Genomic DNA, 21,247 nt, shown 5'->3' on the forward strand with positions numbered 1-21,247 from the left:
AACTTCTTTAGTTAGCAATGGATGGATCACTTTTCCCGTGGAGTTTTTATTTCTCAATGGAATGTTTCCTTGCCAAAGCTGGGTACTTACAGGGATATGACCGGAATCTAGCTGCACTGTATCTGCCTTTGTGACTCTTAGGCCCCGATTTTCTGGCCGCCATCGGGCGGCTTTTCATGCGGCCGGGGGCCGAAAATCGGCGAAAAAGCGGGTCGGGACCCCCCCCCCCCCCGCCTGACTTTCGGACTGCCGTTTCCCCGCGCCCCGCTTCAGTCCCGGCCGCCGCTGGCGGGATTGGTCGTCGGAGCACTAACAAGCAATTATCTGCTTGTTGAAGTTGATTTTCCCGTGCCGTTGCGACTTTGGGGCTTAACCCGCCTGCGGGGAACCCCACTGCTGAGAGCTGGCTTGCTTGCTGTCAGCTGCAGGTAAGGAGAAGCTGCGATTTAAAGGGACAGCACTTGTATGTTGAAGGACCTTGTTGTTGCAGGTTTGGGGCTACTTCTTCAAGGCTTAGGCACAGCTGTGGAAGGTTGGAGCCTCACACACTTCGCCAATGCGATCTCCTGGGAAGCCCCTCTCGCCACCCTCACTCAGCGCTTCCTCAGCAGAGGCATCTATGAGAAGCGTGGGACGCCTTTTTTTCCTTCCCTTCTTGCCATTAGAGGATCTCCAGCAGCAGAGGCGGCAGCAGCAGAACCAGGAACAGCATGATGAGCACCAGGATGCTGCTCACTCACCTGAAGCTGCACAGGCCAGAAGGGGCCAGCACTTGGAAGTGGCTTGAGAGCACCTTGCTGCACTTTAGGGGGCCATGGGGACCCGTATCTACACTGGCAGTCCTACTCAGGACTTCCATGAGGATCTGGTTTCTCTGTTCAACAGATGGCCAATGCTCCTCAAGAGATGTCATTCTCTTATGTGCATTCACCATGTTTTCCGTACCCTGGCGAGTTATCTCCTCCATGGAGGTTGCCAACCTTTCCATGGTGATGCGTTCATGCGCCAATGACTCCACAAAGGCTCTGCTCATGGTCGCTTGGGACTCCTCCATTCGCTCCACACTCGCAGCGACCCTGGAGACAAAACCTGCCAGAGACTCCTGCATCTGTGCATGGAGATCCATCACCTCTTCTCTTGCGGATGGACCCAGAGGCAGAGGGTCGACATGCAGCTGAGCTGGCAGAGTCCTGCGCCCTCCGACGAGGACTCTCCACTGCTGTCCCTGTCTCCAGAATCTGCTGAGGCTCACTTGTGAGCTGTGAAACACCAGGTGACAACACTACTCTATGTCCCGAAGGTCCCCCAGAGGTGTGAGTATGACTAAAACTCTATGACGCTGCGCCCTCAGAGGTTGGAGCTTCCTCTGAGGAGTCTGGCTGCACAGCCTCTTCCTCCTCCACAGTGAGGACGGGGGCTCTGGATGGTACTGTGGGGGAGTAAAGGAAGGAGTTAGAGATGTAATGCCGAGGTTCGTCTGGTGACTCCCAGCGAGTTGACATCTGCTGACACCTGCATCCATGCAGCCTTGGTCTCAGTGGGAGGCCTCTTCCTCCATGATCTAGGGAAGAGGACCTCCCTATGGGCCCTAACCCCATCCAATAATGCCTGCAGTGAAGCCTCGTCAAATTTGGAGGCAGCTCGGGGTCTGGCACTGCCCACAGCTGCTGCAGGCTCCTCTGCCATCTTGTATGGTTTGTTTGGAAGCCTTCAGAGGATGCAGTGCTTGCTATGGACCTTGAAAGCACCACGAATTATGACATCATACTGTGGGGATTTCTGACACGAATTGGACAATTAGCAAGGCTTCCCACATGCTGGGAATTAATTGGCCACTTGAGGGAAAATTGCGTGGAGCTGGCTGACACTTTTTTTTTTATGTGTGTCAGAACCCGACATTCGGGGAAGTCCGACCATTCCCCACACAAGCCGAAAATTGGGGCCTTAGTGTCAGCCGTGGCTCAGTGGGTAGCGCCCTCGCCTCTGATCCAGAAAGTTGTGAGTTCAAGTCCCAATCAAGAGACTCGAGCACAAAATCCAGGTTGACGCTCCAGTGCAGTACAGAGGGAGCACTGCGCTGTTGGAGTTTCTGATGAGACGTTAAATCAAGGCCCCATCTGCCCTCTCAGGTGTATGTAAAAGATCCCATGGCACTATTGGAAGAAGAGCAGATGAATTCTCCCCAGTATCCTGGCCAATATTTATCCCTTAACCAACATCACTAAAACAGATTATCTGGTGATTATCACAGTGCTGTTTGTGGGACCTTGCGGTGTGAAATTTTGGCTGTCATATTTCCTACATTTCAACAGTGGCTACACTTCAAAAGTACTTCATTAGCTGTAAAGCGCAAGTCATTATTTTTAGAAGATGTAGATCACATACAGTACTTGGCTGCCTGGTTCCCTAATGGACTTGTACAATGCCTTTCACTCAGCTATGGAGTGGGCCAGGACACTTAGACTAACATATTTGACTTGACAGTCTATTTAAATGCAATCGCAATAGACAAACCATGATTTCCTTTATTTATCCTTGTACACTCAACTCCACATCACCTCTCTCCAGAACAGGGAGCCACAGTCCGAGAACACCTGTCAGAGGCACACTGCTTTCTGCAGTGGTAGGAACATCACACTCAGAGAGGGATCATGGCCATTCCACTCCTCTGTGTCTCGGTCTCCCAGCAGCTCAAAGGGAATCTGATACATGCACATACTGTATTTTACTCTGCAATTTGCACTCAGTGTATAGAAGGTAGTTCCTTGATGGATCATGGGTATAGGTACTACTCATTGTCCTGGCTGGAAGATCCCAGGTTCTATCTCCAATCTGTGCTCATTGAGCTGACTTCAGCTGGGGCAGCAGTTGTGATGTTGGCCATTTTCATGTGAGGAGAGAATCAAGTTCTGCTACCACATCAAGTACCCTGTCAACGCACCGTATAGACTCAGAGGAGGGACAGCCACTTGGGAAAGGCACCAAAGTACTGGTCGTGTCCATGGGATCATACCTTGGCAAGAGTCTGCACCACCAGGAGAAATGGGGTGAAAAAAGAGAGAAACATATGCGGTAGGTCTGAGCTACATGTCAGGAACTAAATGGTTAGGACGTTCTTGTCTGTCGAGTGGAATAGGCTACTGGAAGTTATCTAGCATGCTCTTGCTTCCAATTCCTGCTCACCGAGGGCTGCAATAATGAGCGATTCTCACTGATGACTAAAGTAATCAGTTCCATTCCGACACATTTGGAGCACTCTGCATTGTGTCTCCACCTCACCACATACCAATAAAGTGGAGAGTTGAAAATACAGCATAAGCAATCTGCTGTGGCCACAAGTAAAAGGGATTGCATTAAATACAACACTGTGCCGAGCAGAGTGCTAACCAGAACAGTGCTGTGCTGCAACACTTACAAATCATTACCGTCTATTTGCACATTTAGGTTAACAAATTAAGTCCATTCAGCAGTCTGGTGTCATTACTACAGAACCACAGGGAAACCTGGTACAGACGGGACTGGCAGCTACCGTGACACATCACAGTGGAATTATTCACTCACCCGCTGCTGATCTCGGGAGCTTGCTAGAGAATGAAGGTGTGTGACACACACAGACCAGCCGGCTGGGAATGTTTTAGAAGGCTGGAGCAAAATATCAGGGGTTCAACATTGTCAGCAGCAATTAATGAAGTCATCTGAACCCACAAGATTAGGTTGCAGCTCAGCAATGCATTGGGGTAGTTTAAAATGTAGTAAACCCTCGGAGTGAGTTAAAGCCTGGAACGAAAACCCTTTCTGCACCTCTTGTTTAAGTACCACAGGAATAACGCCATCAACATCCCGCTGTTTAACTTATTTTCATTCCAAAACCTCAGCCCGCTGAATATTCAGAAATACTTTAACCCTCCCTTTGATGAACAAATTTACTGGAAATGAGAATTTACCAACTCCCATTGAACACTCTGGAAGGTGCACAGGAGCTGCAATGGATGGCCTTGCAGCATATGGCAAAGAACTGAGCACTACTTAATGTCTGCTTGAGAACTGAGACAGGAGCCAGAACTGAGGAGGCGAAAAATCACCAGTGCAAACCTATACCCTACTACTCAGTTTTCCAGTATCGTACTACAACAACATACAAACACCCAGAGTATCAACTTACAGCACCATACATAGGAACAGTAGTAGGCCATTTAGCCCCTCGAGCCTGTTCCACCATTCAATGAGATCACGGCTGATCTGCGCCCTAACTCCATATACCCGCCTTTGCCCCATATCCCTTAATACCTTTGGTTATCAAAAATCTATCAATCCCAGATTTTAAATTAATTGGTCTAGCATCAATTGCTGTTTGCAGAAGAGAGTTCCAAACTTCTACCACCCTTTGTGGCAGAACAAGCTCAAGGGACTAAATGGCCTACCCCTGTTCCTATGTACCCAGAGTACTAGCGTATCAATGCACTGTGTCTAGTGGGTTGGATTCCATTATTTTTAAACAAGACAGAGTATAATTGGATCAGATGCTGTACAAGTGCACTGAATGAAATGCATAGAATTGATTTTCTATAAATTGACGATAGCACTGGAGTCAAACAAACCACCAGAGGGGGACGCTATCTGTAATCAGTACTTTGACATTCTGCTCTAAAGACAATTTTATCTGGAATATATTTTCCTCAATCGGAATAAAATTAAGTTGTTACAAATCAAGTCGCTGGCCTTTTTCCTTGAAGTTTTAACGGAATCCAACCCTCTCCTGATTCCTGTCACATAATCATGCTGGAATGTGTGCACATATGGATATTGGGTGAAGAAATGACCAGCCTGCATTACAACGTTCTCCACAATCTGAATAAACTGCCAACATAAGAACACAAGAAATAGGAGCTAGAGTAGGCCAATTGGCCCTTTGAACCTGCTCCGCCATTCAACAAGATCATGGCTGATCTTCAACCTCAACTCCACCTTCCCGCACTATCCCCATATCCCTTAATTCCCAAAAATTTATCGGCCTCTGTCTTGAATATACTCAACGACTGAGCATCCACAGCTCTCTGGGGTAGAGAATTCCAAAGATTCACAACCCTTTGAGTGAAGAAATTTCTCATCACAGTCCTAAATGGCCGATCCCTTATTCTATGACTGTGACCCCGTGTTCTAGATTCCCCAGCCAGGGGAAACATTTTCCCAGCATTAATTCTGTCAAGTCCCTTAAGAATTTTATATGTTTCAATGAGATCACCTCTCATTCTTCTAAACTCTAGGGAATATAGGCCTAGTCTACTCAATCTCTTCTCATAGGGCAATCCCCTCATCCCAGGAACCAGTGTAGTGAACCTTCGTAGCACTCCCTCTGAGGCAAGTATGTCTTTCCTTAGGTAAGGAGACCAGAACTGCACACAGTCCTCCAGGTCTGGCCTCACCAATGCCCTGTATAATTGTAGTAAGACATCTTTACTCTTATACTCTAATCTCTTTTGTATCAAAAGCTAACATACCATTTGCTTTCTTAATTGCTTGCTGTACCTGCATGTTAACTTTCTCTGATTCATGTAAAACGACACCTAGGTCCCTCTGAATTCAAACATTTCCCAGTCTCTCACCTTTCAAAAAATATTCAGCTTTTTTGTTTTTCCTACTAAAGTGTATAACTTCACACTTCCCCACATTGTATTCCATTTGCCATGTTCTTGCCCACTCAGTCAACCTGTCTATATCTCTCTGCAGCCTCTTTGCGTCCTCCTCACAGCTTACTTTCCCACCTAACTTTGTATCATCAGCAAACATGGATATGTCACACTCAGTCCCTTCATCGAAGTCATTAATATAGACTGTAAATAGATGAGGCCCAAGCACTGATCCTTGTGGTACCCCGCGAGTTACAGCCTGCCAACCTTAAAAAGTCCTGTTTATTCCTACTCTCTGTTTTCTGTCCATTAACCAATCCTCAATCCATGCTAATATATTACAGGAAACTTTCTGGTATCCGGCACCGACGGGACCGAGTTGGTGCCGTCCCATCAAAACTGCCGTATAAACCAGCGCTAATGTTAAAACATATACAGAGCTTTTCAGCTCCGTGTGAATCAACAAACCCTGTTGCTTAGCAACAGCTTCAAAACAGTCGGCTGCAGCTGCAAGCGTCTCTAGCTGAAGCTGTTGCTTAGCTACAGACCTTGCAGAGCCTGACTGGGAAAAAAAAAGCAACGAGAAGTAAAAAAACTTATAGGAAACGGCTCCTGAATTTTGCTGGTAGATAGAGCTTTCCGGACTTTTAACCTCTGGTTAAACAAAAGTTTCCTGTACCCCCAATCCCATGAGTCCTGATTTTGCGTAATAACCTCACATAAGAACATAAGAAATAGGAACAGGAGTAGTCCATTTGGCCCCTCGAGCCTGCTCCATCATTCAATAAGATCATGGCTGATCTGATCTTGGTCTCAACTCCACTTTCCCGCCCGCTCCCCATAACCCTCGAGTCCCCTGTAGCTCAAATATCTGTCTATCTCTGCCTTGAATATAGTCAATGACCCAGCCTCCACAGCTCTCTGGGGTAGAAAATTCCAAAGAATCATGACCCTCAGAGAAGAAATTCCTCCTCATCTCCATTTTAAATGGGCGACCCCTTATTCTGAAACTATGCCCCCTAGTTCTAGATTCCCCCACGAGGGGAAACATCCTCCCTGCATCTACCCTGTCAAGCCCCCTCAGAATCTTATATGTTTCAATAAGATCACCTCTCATTCTTCTAAACTCCAACGAGTATAGGCCCAACCTGCTCAACCTTTCTTCATAAGACAACCCCTTCATCTCAGGAATTAACCCAGTGAACCTTCTCTCAACTGCCTCCAATGCAAGTATATCCCTCCTTAAATAAGGAGACCAAAACTGTACGCAGTACTCCAGGTGTGGTCTCACCAATGCCCTGTACAGTTATAGCAAGACTTCCCTACTTTTATACTCCATCCCCTTTGCAATAAAGGCCAACATTCCATTTGCATCCCTAATCACTTGCTATGCCTGCATGTTAACTTTTTGTGTTTCATGTACCAGGACCCCCAGATCCCTCTGTACCGCAGCATTTTGTAGTCTCTCTCCATTTAAATAATAATTTGCTTTTTTATTCTTCCTACCAAAGTGGATAACCTCACATTTTCCCACATTATACTCCATCTGCCAAATTTTTGCCCACTCACTTAACCTGTCTATATCCCTTTGCAGACTCTTTATGTCCTCCTCACAACTTGCTTCCCCACCTATCTTTGTATCATCAGCAGATTTGGCCACAGTACACTCGGTCCCTTCATCCAAGTCATTAATATTGAATGCTTTTTCAAAATTAAAATATACTATATCCACTGGTTCCCCCTTATCCATCCTACTTGTTACATCTTCAAAAAACTCTAACAGATTTGTCAAACAGGATTTCCCTTTCATAAAACCGTGTTGACTCTGCCTAATCATATTACGATTTTCTAAGTGCCCTGTTACCACATCCCTAATAATAGATTCTAGATGGCAGGCTAACTGGCCAATAGTTTCCTGTTTTTTCTCTTCCTCCTTTCTTAAGTAAAGGGGTTATGTTTGCTACCTTCCAATTCTTGGAGACTGTTCTAGAATCTAGGGAATTCTGTAAGATTAATACCAGTGCATCCTCTCTTCTCTCTCTCTTAGGCAGTCCCTCGGAAGCGAGGATGACTTGCTTCCACATTAAAAATGAGTTTGCAGGTGACTGATGAGTCCAATGCAGGACCTACAGTCTCTGTCACAGGTGGGGCAGACGGTGGTTGAAGGGGCGGGTGGGTGGGGTGCTTGGGTTGATGTGCGCCCCTTGCGCTGCCTGCGCTTGCTCCCGGCGAAGAGACTCGAGGTGTTCGGCGCCTTCCCGGATGCTTCTCCTCCACTTTGTGTGGTCTTGGGCCAGGGATTCCCAGGTGATGGTGGGAATGTTACACGTTTTCAAGGAGGCGTTGAGGGTGTCCTTGAAGCGTTTCCTCTGCCCACCTGGGGCTCTCTTGCCGTGCCGGAGCTCCGAGTAGAGCGCTTGTTTTGGGAGTCTCGTATCGGGCATGCGGACAATGTGACCCATCCATCGGAGTTGATTGAGCGTGGTCAGAGCTTCGATGCTGGGGATGTTGGCCTGAGCAAGAACACTGACGTTGGTGCGCCTATCCTGCCAATGGATTTGCAGGATCTTGCGGAGGTAGCGTTGGTGGTACCTCTCCAGTGCTTTGAGGTGCCTGCTGTACATGGTCCACTATCTCTGCAGCTACCTCTTTTAAAACCCTAGGGTGCAGGTCATCAGGTTTTGTCACCACTTAGTCCTATTAGTTTCTCCAGTAATATATGTCTTTACTTATAATGATTTCTTTAAGTTCCTCATTCTCTCTAGACCCTTGGTTCCACATTATTTCTGGAATTTTTTTATGTCTTCTACCGTGAAGACAGATACAAAGTATTTGTTTAATGTCTCTGCCATTTCCTTAATCCCCATTATAATTTCTCCTGTCTCTGCCTCTAATGGGCCCACATTTACTTTCACTAATCGCTTCCTATTTACATACCTATAGAAATGTTTATAATCTGTTTTTATGTCTCTTGCTAATTAACTCTCATATTCTTTTTTCTCTTTCCTTATCAATTTCTTGGTCATCCTTTGCCGAATTCTAAAATCCCCCCAATCACTACTCGTTTTGGTAACATTATAAGCCTCTTCCTTTGATCTAATACTATCTTTAACTTCTCGTTAGCCACGGTTAGACCACTTTTCCTGTGGGGTTTTTGTGCCTTAAAGGAATGTATATTTGTTGTAAATTATGTATTAATTCTTTAAATGCTAGCCATTGCTTGTCTATCGTCATATCTTTTAATGTAGTTTCCCAATCTACTTTAGCCAACTCGCGCTTCATACCTACGTAGTTTGCTTTGTTTAGATTGAAGACCCTAGTTTCGGATTTAACTAAATCACTTTCAAACTCAATATAAAATTCTATCATATTATGGTCGCTCTTCCCTAAAGACCCCTTTACTACAAGGTTATTCACAATATATATTAATGATCTGGACGAGGGAACTAGATGTAATATCTCCAAGTTTGCAGACGACACAAAGCTGGGTGGGCGTGTGTGCTGTGAGGAGGATGCCGAGAAACTCCAGTATGATTTGGACAGGTTGGGTGATTGGGCAGAAGCATGGCAGATGCAATATAACGTGGATAAATGCGAGGTTATCCACTTTGGTGTCAAAAACAGGAAGGCAGATTATTATCTGAATGGCAATAGATTGGGAGAAGGGGAAGTGCAATGAGACCTGGGCGTCCTTGTGCACCAGTCGCTGAAGGTAAGCATGCAGGTGCAGCAGGCGGTTAAGAAGGCAAATGGTATGTTGGCCTTCGTAGCGAGAGGGTTTGAGTACAGGAACAAGGATGTCTTGCTGTAGTTGTACAGGGCCTTGGTGAGACCGCATCTTGAGTATTGTGTGCAGTTTTGGTTGCCTTATCTGAGGAAGGATGTTCTTGCCATGGAAGGAGTTCAGCGAAGATTCACCAGGCTGATACCTGGGATGGCAGGAATGACGTATGAGGAGAGATTGGGTCGATTGGGCTTGTACTCGCTGGAGTTTAGAAGAATGAGAGGGGATCTCATCGAAGCTTATAAAATTCTAAAAAGACTAGACAGACTAGATGCTGGAAGGATGTTCCCGATGGTCGGGGAGTCCAGAACCAGGGGTCACAGTCTAAAGATAAGGGGTAAGCCATTTAGGACAAAGATGAGGAGGAATTTCTTCACCCAGAGTGGTGAACCTGTGGAATTCTCTACCAAAGAAGGCAGTAGAGGCCAATTCATTAAATATATTCAAGAAGGAGTTGGATATATTTCTTAAGGCTAAAGGGATCAAGGGATATGGAGAGAAGGCAGGAAGAGGGTACTGAATTTGGATGATCAGCCATGATCTCATTGGCCTACTCCTGCTCCTATCTTCTGTTTTCTATGTTATTAATTAATCCTTTCTAATTGCACAATACTAGATCTAAAATAGCCTGTTCCCTAGTTGGTTCCTCAACATACTGATCTAGAAAACTATCTTGTATACATTCCATGAACTCGTCCTCCACACTGTTACTGAAAATTTGGTTTGCCTAGTATATGTAGATTAAAATCCCCCATGATTACTGTATTTATTACTTGTTACATGCACCTCTAATTTCCTGATTTATACTCTGCCCTACATTACAACTGCTGTTTGGGGTTTACAAACAACTCCCACCAATGTTTTCTGCCCCTTGCTGTTTCTTAGCTCCACCCAAACTGATTTTACTTCTTGATTTTCAGAGCCAAGATCCTTTCTCTCTACTGTCTTTATCCCATCCTTTATTATCAGGACTACCCCTCCTGCTTTTCCATTTTTCCCATCTCTTCTAAAAGTTAAGTACCCTGGAATATTTAGTTCCCAACCTTGGTCACTTTGCAACCACGTCTCCGTAATGGCTAGTAGATCAAACCTATTAATTTCTAGCTGTGCTATTAATTCATCTATTTTGTTGGGAATGCTTCACGCATTCAGATACAGTGCCTTTAGTTTTGACTTTTTTCTATTTTTCCCTGATGTCACCTTAGTCACTGATGCCCTATTACCTTTGTTACTCTCTGTCCCTTTCTGACCCACTCTGCTTATTTTTACCCAAAACTCTGCTCTGCTCTAGAGCCTTGACATTTCTCTTGCTACTTTTAAATTAACTCTTTCCTGAATCCTCCCCCCCCCCTTCATTAGTTTAAAAGCCCTGTGTACTGCCCTAGTTATTCGATTCACCAGGATATTGGTTCCAACCCAGTTTAAGTGGAGCCCGTCGCAACAGAACAGCTCCCTCTTTCCCCAGTACTGGTGCCAGTGGCCCATGAAGCAAAGCCCCCGCCTCCCACATCACTCTTTGAGCCACGCATTTAGCCTTCTAATCTGCTTATCCCTATGCCAATTGGCCAAGAGATAACAATGCTAGCAACAAAAGTTTTTAGAATTATATTAACAGAAAGAGAGTGGTAAGGGGGAATGTGGACCCATTAAAGACAGATGCAGGTGAGACTATAATGGATGATAATGAAATGGCAGACTTGTTAAATGAATACTTTTGTAATTGCTTTCACAGTGGAAGAAGAGGCCAAATAAGAGCAGTACAAAGGAACCTAAAAATAAGTCAAGGGGAGGAACTTAGTGGATTTAATATAAGTTTTAAAATGCTGATGGAGAAAATAATGGGACTTAAGACACACAAATCTCCAGGACCTGACGGTTTCCACCCCAAGTTATTCAAAGAAATAGGTGGGGAAATTTCAGATGCATTGGTCATAATTTTCCAACGCACTCTAGATTCAGGAATTGTGCCCTTGGATTGGAAAACTGCAAATGTCACTTCATTATTTAAGACAGATGGGAGGGAGAAACCAGGAAACTACAGACCTGTCAGTTGTGGGGGAATTATTGGAATCTATCATCTGGGATAGAGTGACTGAGCACTTGAATAAGAATGAGTTGATTAAAGAGTGTCATCATGGAGTTGAATTTTTTGAGAAGTTCACTAACATGGTGGATAGGGGCATGTCTATGGATGTTTTCTACATGGACTTCCAGAAGGCATTTGATAAGGTTCGCGCAAGAGGTTATTAGCGAAAATTAGAGTGCATGGAATTGGAGGTAACCTTGTGATGTGGGTTAGTAATTGGTTGGGAGATAGGAGACAGAAAGTAGGCATTAAGGGAATGTACTTTGATTAACAGGATGTGACAAGTGGCGTTCCTGAGGGGGTGTGTACTGGGCCTCAGCCTTTTACTATATGTATCAATAATATATATATCTGGATAGATAGATAGATAGATGACGGAATGGAGAGATGTATATCCATGTTTGCAGAAGAAACTGTTAGGAGGTACAGTAAATTGTGTAGCTGGAAGCAGGAAGTTACTAAGCGACATTGATAGACTAATTGAACGAGCAAAACTGTGGCAGATGGAGTTTAATGTGGGGAAATGTGAGGTCATCCACTTTGGATCCGAGAAAGGCAAAACAGAATATTTTCTAAATGGTGAGAGACTAGGAGTTGTGGAAGAGCAAAGGAATCAGAGTGTCCAGGGGGAAAACGCTCCACTGGCTGGAGTCATACCTAGCACAAAGGAAGATGGTTGTGGTGGTTGAAGGTCAATCATCACAGCCCCAGGACATCGCTGCAGGAGTTCCTCAGGGCAGTGTCCTAGGCCCAACCATCTTCAGCTGCTTCATCAATGACCTTCTCTCCAACATAAGGTCAGAAATGGGGATGTTTGCTGATGACTGCACAGTGTTCAGCGCCATTCACAACTCTTCACATGATGAAGCAGTCCATGCCCGCATGCAACATGACCTGGACGAAGTTCAGGCTTGGGCTGATAAGTGGCAGGTAACATTCGCGCCACAGAAGTGCCAGGCAATGACTATCTCCAACAAGCGAGAGTCTAACCACCTCCCCATGACATTCAATGGCATTACCATCGCCGAATCCCCCACTATCAACATCCTGGGGGTCACCATTAACCAGAAACTTAACTGGACCAGCCACATAAATACTGTGGCAACAAGAGTAGGTCAGAGGCTAGGTATTCTGCGGCGAGTATCTCACCTCCTGACTTCCCAAAGCCTTTCCACCATCTACAAGGCACAAGTAAGGAGTGTGATGGAATACTCTCCACTTGCCTGAACGAGTGCAGCTCCAAAAACACTCAAGAAGCTCGACACCATCCAGGACAAAGCAGCCCGCTTGATTGGCACCCCATCCACCACCTTAAGCATTCACTCCCTCCACCACCGGCGTACCATGGCTGCAGTGTGTACCATCTACAAGATGCACTGCAGCAACTCGCGAAGGCTTTTCAGCAGCACCCTCCAAATCCGCGACCTCTTCCACCTAGAAGGACAAGGGCAGCAGGCGCATGGGAACACCACCACCTCCAAGTTTCCCTCCAAGTCACACACCACCCTGACTTGGAAGTATATCGCCAATCCTTCATCGTCGCTGTGTCAAAATCCTGGAACTCCCTACCTAACAGCACTGTGGGAGTATCTTCACCACACGGACTGCAGCGGTTCAAGGCAGCAGCTCACCACCACCTTCTCAAGGGCAACTAGGGATGGGCAATAAATGCTGGCCTTACCAGCGACACCCAGATCCCATAAACGAATTTTTTTTTTAATTACTAAAAGCTAGTGCACAGGTACAAAAAGTAATCAAAGATGCTAGTGGAATGCTAGCCTTTATCTCAAGGGGACTGGAATACTGCAGGAATTGGCTGCTAGTGACCAATTTAAAGGATGTGCCTTTAGCAGATATCAGACTATACTATACTTACTGCAACTCTTTAAAAGCACTAAAATACTGTGAATGGTCCCCTCTGACTTACTCGTGTAATCTAAGCACTCCATTCTTACTTGATCTCATCTAAATAACCAGAACAACTCTCAGGCACTCCAGTAACACAGGTAAATGAAGCTATCACAATGCCCGTATAATACAAATGAGAGAAGTAGGCTATTCAAACAAGCTCATTCCCACTTCCTGTACCATAAACATACTGATCAAAATGACCAGTACAATTTTGTTCGCTAACATAATGCTGGAAAACGGGGCTCTGAAGTCACAACTGCTGGCAACACGTAGGTGCAGAAACCACTTAGAATTACACAGAATCTACAGCACAGGAATAGGCCAGTTGGCCCAACTGGTCTATGGCAGTGTTTATACTCCACACCAACCTCCTCCCACTCTAATAACCTGTTCCCACCCTGCCCCCGTATCCCTTTATTCCTTTCTTCCTCGTGTTCATCAAGCCGCCCCTTAAATGTATCAATGCAATCTGCTTTAACCATGCCACGTGGCACCAAGTTTCACATTCGCACCACTCTCTGTGTAAAGAAATTCCTCCTAAATTCTTTATTTGATTTGTTAGTGGCTATTTATATTTATGCTCCCCTATTCTGGACTCACCCACAAGAGAAAACTGTTTCTTCTCATTCACTCGATCGAACCCTTGGCCTCTATCAGGTCTCCTCTTAGTCTTCGCTTTTCCAGAGAAAAGAGCCCCAGCCTGCTTAATCTTTCCTGATACAGGTAGACTATCCTTTATCCGAAAACCTCGGGACCAGCCGAGTTTCGGATAAAGGAGAATTTCGGATTTCGGAAGGTGGGTCGGCGGGGGTCCGCGGGGGGGTCGGCGGGGGGTCGTGCGCACGACTTACGCTGACGCTCAGCGTAAGTCAGTCGGGGTCGGCGGGGGTCGGGGCCGGCGGGGTACGCGGAGGGGGGTCGGCGGTTGTCGGGGCTGGCGGGGTCCGCGGGGGGGTCGGCGGTTGTCGGGGCTGGCGGGGTCGGCGGTTGTCGGAGCCGGCGGGGTCCGCGGGGGGGTCGGCGGCTGGCGGGGTCGGCGGTTGTCGGGGCTGGCGGGGTCGGGGGGGTCGGCGGTTGTCGGGGCCGGCGGGGCCCGCGGGGGTGGTCGGCGGTTGTCGGGGCCGGCGGGGTCCGCGGGGGGGTCGGCGGTTGTCGGGGCCGGCGGGGTCCGCGGGGGGGTCGGCGGTTGTCGGGGCCGGCGGGGTCCGCGGGGGGGTCGGCGGTTGTCGGGGCCGGCGGGGTCCGCGGGGGGGTCGGCGGCTGGCGGGGTCGGCGGTTGTCGGGGCTGGCGGGGTCCGCGGGGGGGGGGGTCGGCGGTTGTCGGGGCCGACGGGGTCCGCGGGGGGGTCGGCGGTTGGCGGGGTCGGCGGTTGTCGGGGCTGGCGGGGGGTCGTGCGCACAACTTACCCTTTATCCGAACTTCCGCAACCGGAACCCTCTAAAAACCGAAGGTTTTTTCGTTCAGCGTAAGTCGTACGCACGACTTACGCTGAACGAAAAAACCTTCGGTTTTTAGAGGGTTTCGGTTTTCGGAAGTCCGGATAAAGGGTAGTCTACCTGTAGTTGCAAAATCTCAGTTACCCTTGGGCTTGACAGGGTAGATGCAGGGAGGATGTTTCCCCTGGCTGGGGAGTTTCGAACCAGGGGTCACAGCTCAGAATAAAGGGTCGGCCATTTAGGACTGAGATGAGAAGAAATTTCTTCACTCAGAGGGTGGTGAATCTTTGGAATTCTCTACCCCAGAGGGCTGTGGAGGCTCAGTCGTTAAGTATATTCAAGACAGAGATCGATAGTTTTTTGGATATTAAGGGAATCAAGGGATATGGGGATAGTGCAGGAAAGTGGAGTTGAGGTCGATCAGCCATGATCTTACTGAATGGCGGAGCAGGCTCAAAGGGCCGAATGGCCTATTCCTGCTCCTATTTCTTATGTTCTTATGCTAAATCTATTCTGCACTTTCTCCTGTGCCTCAATATCCTTTTTGTAGTATGGAGACAAGAACTGTGTGCAGTACTCCAACTGTGGTCTAACCAAGGTTGTATACAAATTTAACATTATCTTCCTTCTTTTGTACTGTATTCAACTCCTCTAGAAATGATCCCTAATACTTAGTTTGCACTTTTTATGGCCATATCAATTTGTGTTGCTATTTTTAATGATTTATGTATATCTATATTCACAGATCAAATTATGCTGTAGAAGTGTCCCAATCCCAGCTAGCATCCCCTCCTCTCTCCTGAACAGGGGCACTGATTGTGAATTTTGAGCCAGTCTGTAGCCTCTCAACTCCAAGAAACCAAGCACCAGCTGGATATGCAGAGTCCATCTGTGAACTGCCACCTCAGGAACCAAAGGCACAGGGCAAGCACATGCCACAGTTAGAATGGCTTCCTCGCTGAGAGGACAGTTGGCACTGATGCCATCAGTAGAGGACACTGAACATTGGAAATCTACAGTGGCATTCAGCAAGCCTTCCTGTACCACTCAGTGTTTCTTGCAGAGCAGTGGCACCACTCATTACAATCTTCCATCAAGACATTCAATTTATTACAAGATGTCTGGTCCACAGAGGTCGTTGACCTGCCTGCTTGCGATCAATTTGATTACAACAGAACGAATCTGTAATTGTGTGTGTTGTGGTCAGGCTTTTAACTGAACGAGCTCCATTGATTTTTCCAGCACCAAATTGGGTTTCAAAATTAAGTACAATATAAACTAATATAGTGTATACAGCAAAAACACATCTGCTCTCTGTAAACCAGTCATAAAAAGACAAATTCACTGATAGATTACAAGATCACAGACTGGGTGACCCAGATTCAAATTCTTGACAAATGCCACTCAGTCTTTACACCCTCTTGATTGAAATCGAGGATATTGTAGCTGGGAGGCTAGGTGCACTGGAACAGCTTAGCTGGAGGTGTGGCTAGTTCCGGAGCACAAGTCTTTAGCACGACAGCCGGGATGTTGTAATGACCCATACACAAGGCTTTCCAGCGGGACAGTTGCCCTGAGCAAGCGGAAGAGCCTCACACCCGAAGACCATGTGCAGCCCCTCAGGGCACAGTCTGAACCCAGTGTCAGGGATTTTCCAATGTGTCTCACAGAATACACCTCACTTGTTCCAATGTGACATTAAGGGCAGATAGACTGAGGAGACAGGCGAGTAGCTGCAACCAGGTCCAGCACATCCTTGCCCCTGGCAATTCTCAAAGCTGGGACACACAAAATGTAGGATCCAAAAAAACATCGACTGGTGCAAATATAGGAACCGTATCCTGCAAACCCAGTGCCACAAGAGTACTGCATCAGCACTCCATGAACAGCCTCCTCTCTGGAGATCATCCCCCCCACGGCCACCAACCTCATAGTTCCTCAACACTGCACAGCCCGCTTCTACCTCCTTCCCAAGATCCACAAACAGGACTGCCCTGGTAGACCCATCGTTTCAGCCTGTTCTTGCCCCACGGAACTTATCTCTTCCTATCTCGACTCTATCTTTTCTCCCCTTGTCCAGTCTCTTCCCACCGCGACTCTTCTGATGCCCTCCGCCACTTTAACAGTTTCCAGTTTCCTCGCCCCAACCGCCTCCTTTTCACCATGGATGTACAATCCCTCTACACCTCCATCCCCCACCAGGATGGCCTGAGGGCGCTCCGCTTCTTCCTTGAACAGAAGCCCAACCAGTCCCCATCCACCACCACCCTCCTCCGCCTGGCTGAACTTGTTCTCACATTGAACAACTTCTTTGACTCCACATTAAAGGTGTTGCTATGGGTACCCGCATGGGTCCTAGCTATGCCTGCCTTTTCGTGGGATATGTGGAACACTCTTTGTTCCAGTCCTACTTGGGTCCCCTCCCTCACCTCTTTTTCCAGTACATTGATGACTGTATCGGTGCCGTTTCCTGCTCTCGCCCTGAACTAGACAATTTCATTCACTTTGCCTCCAATTTCCACCCTTCCCTCACCTTCACATCGTCCATCTCCGACTCTTCCCTTCCTCGACTTCTCCGTCTCCATCTCTGGGGATAGGTTATTGACCAACATTCACTACAAGCCCACTGACTCCCACAGCTACCTGGACTACACTTCCTCCCACCCCGCCTCCCGTGAGGACTCTATTCCATTCTCCCAGTTTCTCCGTCTCCGCCGTATCTGCTCCGACGATGCCACCTTCCACACCATGTCTTCTTTTTTCCTCAACCGAGGATTCCCCTCTACCGTGGTTGACACGGCCCTCGACCGGGTCCGTTCTATCTCCTGCACTTCTGCCCTCACCCCTGCCCCTCCCTCCCGGAACCACGATAGGGTTCCCCTTGTCCTCACCTTTCACCCCACCAGCCTCCACATTCAACAGATCATCCTCCGTCATTTCCACCACCTCCAACGTGATCCCACCACCAAACGCATCTTCCCCTCCCCTCCCCTTTCAGCATTCCGTAGGGACCGCTCCCTCCGAGACACCCTAGTCCACTCCTCTATCACCCCCAGCATCCCTTCCCCTTCGCCCGGCACCTTCCCGTGCAAGCGCAGGAGATGCAACATCTGCCCATATACCTCCCCCCTTCCCACTGTCCAGGGCCCCAAACACCCCTTCCAGGTGAAACAGCAGTTTACTTGTACTTCTTGCAATCTACAGGAAACTTTTTTTTATTCGGCACGGACGGGACCGACGTGGTGCCAGTTCATCAAAAATTCCGGATAACTGAACGCTATAGTAAAAGATACGGAGCTGAGAGCTCCGTATAAAGCAACAAACCCTGTTGCTTCAGAACAATGGGCACAAGTTGCAAGCGTCTCTGTAGCTTAGCAACAGCTGCAGCCACACCCTTGCACAGCAACAAATGGAGTAAAAAAAAATAAAAGTTACCTGAACCTACTCCTGAATTTTGCCAGTTAACCGAGATTTCCGGTTATTTAGGTGCCGGTAAATCGAAAGTTTCCTGTAGTATACTGTATTTGCTGCTCACGATGTGGTCTCCTCTACATCGGGGAGACCAAACGCAGATTGGGTGACCGCTTTGCGGAACACCTCCGTTCAGTCCGTAATGGTGACCCCGAGCTTCCGGTCGCCTGTCATTTCAATTCACCGTTCCATTCCCACTCAGACCCCACCATCCGCAGCCTCTTGCATTGTTCCACGGAAGCTCAGCGTAAATTCGAGGAACAGCACCTCATCTTCCGATTAGGCACTTTACAGCCTTCCGGACTCAATATCGAGTTCAACAATTTCAGATCATAACCTCGGCCCCTATTATATTTTTTATCCACACCTTTGGTTTGTGCCTGTTCCTTTTTCTCTCTCCCCCACATGGTAGCTGTCTTTCACACTGCCAGCGCATTTCACACTTCATCTAGAGCCATTGTTTGTTCCTTTACCTGTCCTATTACTATCTCGTCTCACCTTGAATATCTCTTAATGTCTCTTCTTTCATCCCCTCCCCCATTTCCCAGCCCCCAAACTGCCTTTTAATCTTTTCATTTCCTGCCTTTTTCCCTCAGTTCTGTAGAAGGGTTAGACCCGAAACGTTGACTCTATTTCTCTCTCCACGGATGTTGCCCGGCCTGCTGAGTTTTTCCAGCGTTTTCTGTTGTTATTTCTCCTTTCACAATATGTTTTTCTTGGATTAGGCAAACATGCAGGAAATATACAGACTCTCCCGCCCCCTCAAAATAGGGCAAAAAATAAAAGTGAAAAGCCAAGTAGCAAAGGTAGATTCCCATCCCCACAGACTTGCACCAGACTTACACCTGTAGTTACACATTTGAAGTTTGTCAAAAGCTAACACGTACACACTCCCCATCCCAGTTGAAGGGCTCCCCGAGTTGCATCCATCTAAAAGTCTCCAAGCACTGAAATACTCAGTGCCGTGCTTGGCAAGAAAATAGCCCTGGAAACCATTCACGCAGATTGGGGCGGGGCTCCAAAAGAACCCCCCCTCTCCATCAGAAACCCCCTCCCCATCAGAACATCCTCCCCTCCCCATCAGAAGATCACCCGCCCCCTCTTGAATATACTCAACGACTGAGCCTCCACGGCCCTCTGGGGTAGAGGATTCCAAAGATTCACCACCACCTGAGTGAAGAAATTTCTCCTCATCTCAGTCCTAAATGGCCGACCCCTTATTCTGTGACTGTGACCCCTGGTTCTAGACTCAACAGCCAGGGAAAACACCCTCCCTGCATCTATCCTGTCAATTCCTGTAAGAATTTTGTATGTTTCAATGAGATCACCTCTCATTCTTCTAAACTCTAGGTAATATAGGCCTAGTCTACTCAATCTCTCCTCATAGGACAATCCCCCCATCCCAGGAATCAGTCTGGTGAACCATTGTTGCACTCCCTCTATGGCAAATACATCCTTCCTTAGGTAAGGAGACCAAAACTGTACATAATACTCCAGGTGTGGTCTCACCAGGGCCCTATATAATTGCAGTAATACCCTTACTCTTATAAGAACATAAGAAATAGGAGCAGGAGTAGGCCAATCGGCCCCTCGAGCCTGCTCCGCCATTCAATAAGATCATGGCTGATCTGATCCTAACCGCCAATCCACTATCACAGAACTATCTCCTGAAACTAGCAGAATTAGACACACGAAATAGGAGCAGGATCAGGCTACACGGCCCCTGGGCCCGCTCCGCTACCCACAGGGCCATGACCGATCCGAACCTAGACTCATGTCCAAATTCCTGCCCACTCCCTGTAACCCTTAATTCCCTTTACTTCTAGGAAACTGTCTATTTCTGTTTTAAATTTATGTAATGATGTAGCTTCTACAGCTTTTTGGGGCAGCATATTCCATGGACCTACCACCCTCTGAGTGAAGTAGTTCCTCCTCATCTCAGTTTTGAAAGAGCAGCCCCTTATTCTAAGACTATGCCCCCTAATTCTAGTTTCACCCATCATCGGGAACATCCTCCCCGCATCCACCCGATCCAACCCCTTCACAATCTTATATGTTTCAATAAGATCGCCTCTCATTCTTCTGAACTCCAATGAGTAGAGTCCCAATCTACTCAACCTCTCCTCATATGTCCATCCCCTCATCCCCGGGATTAACCGAGTGAACCTTCTTTGTACTGACTCGAGAGCAAGTATGTCCTTTCTTAAGTATGGACACCAAAACTGTATGCAGTATTCCAGGTGCGGTCTCACCAATACCTTGTACAACTGAAGCAATACCTCCCTATTTTTATATTCTATCCCCCTAGCAATGAAAGCCAACATTCCACTGGCCTTCTTAATCACTTGCTGCACCTGCATACTAACCTTTTGAGTTTCGTGCACCAGGACCCCCCAAATCCCTTTGTACTTCAGTACTTTCGTTTCTTGCCATTAAGATAATAACTTGCTCTACGATTTTTCCTGCCAAAGTGCATAACCTCACACTTTCCAGTATTGTATTCCATCTGCCAAATCTCTGCCCACTTACTTAGCCTGTCTATGGCCCCTTGCAGGTTTTTTATGTCCTTCTCACTCACTACTTTCCCTCCCATCTTAGTATCATCTGCAAACTTTGATATGTTACACTCGGTCCCCTCCTCCAAATCGTTAATATAGATTGTAAAGAGTTGGGGACCCAGCACTGACCCCTGCGGAACACCACTAGTTACTGATTGCCAGTCTGAGAATGAACCATTTATCCCAACTCTCTGCCTTCTGTTAGATAGCCAATCCTCTATCCATGCCAGAATATTACCCCAATCCGTGATTTTTTATCTTAAGCAATAATCTTTTGTGTGGCACCTTGTCAAATGCCTTTTGGAAGTCTAAATACACTACGTCCACTGGTTCCCCTTTATCCACCCTATATGTTACTTCCTCAAAGAACTCC

The 21,247-nt window shown here is 47.2% G+C and overlaps 1 protein-coding gene across 6 annotated transcripts in view; it reads right to left on the reverse strand.

Moving 5' to 3' along the window:
* The window catches only part of ube2f (ubiquitin-conjugating enzyme E2F (putative)), a 253,275-nt gene that overhangs the window by 202,952 nt on the left and 29,076 nt on the right, over nucleotides 1-21,247 (reverse strand). For 2 of the 6 annotated variants that reach the window (XM_085985596.1, XM_085985597.1), the window contains exon 1: nucleotides 14,009-14,032. The exons of 3 other annotated variants lie outside the window; for them this stretch is intronic. The gene's annotated coding sequence lies outside the window, so the exon portion shown is untranslated. Of the gene's footprint in view, nucleotides 1-14,008; nucleotides 14,033-21,247 lie in introns of those variants that run through there. One more of the 6 variants, XM_085985592.1, reaches the window with a different exon arrangement.

This window comes from Somniosus microcephalus, chromosome 4 (assembly GCF_052327205.1).
Source record: "Somniosus microcephalus isolate GS21.2 chromosome 4, FLI_Smic_1.0, whole genome shotgun sequence".
Classification (NCBI taxonomy): domain Eukaryota; kingdom Metazoa; phylum Chordata; class Chondrichthyes; order Squaliformes; family Somniosidae; genus Somniosus; species Somniosus microcephalus.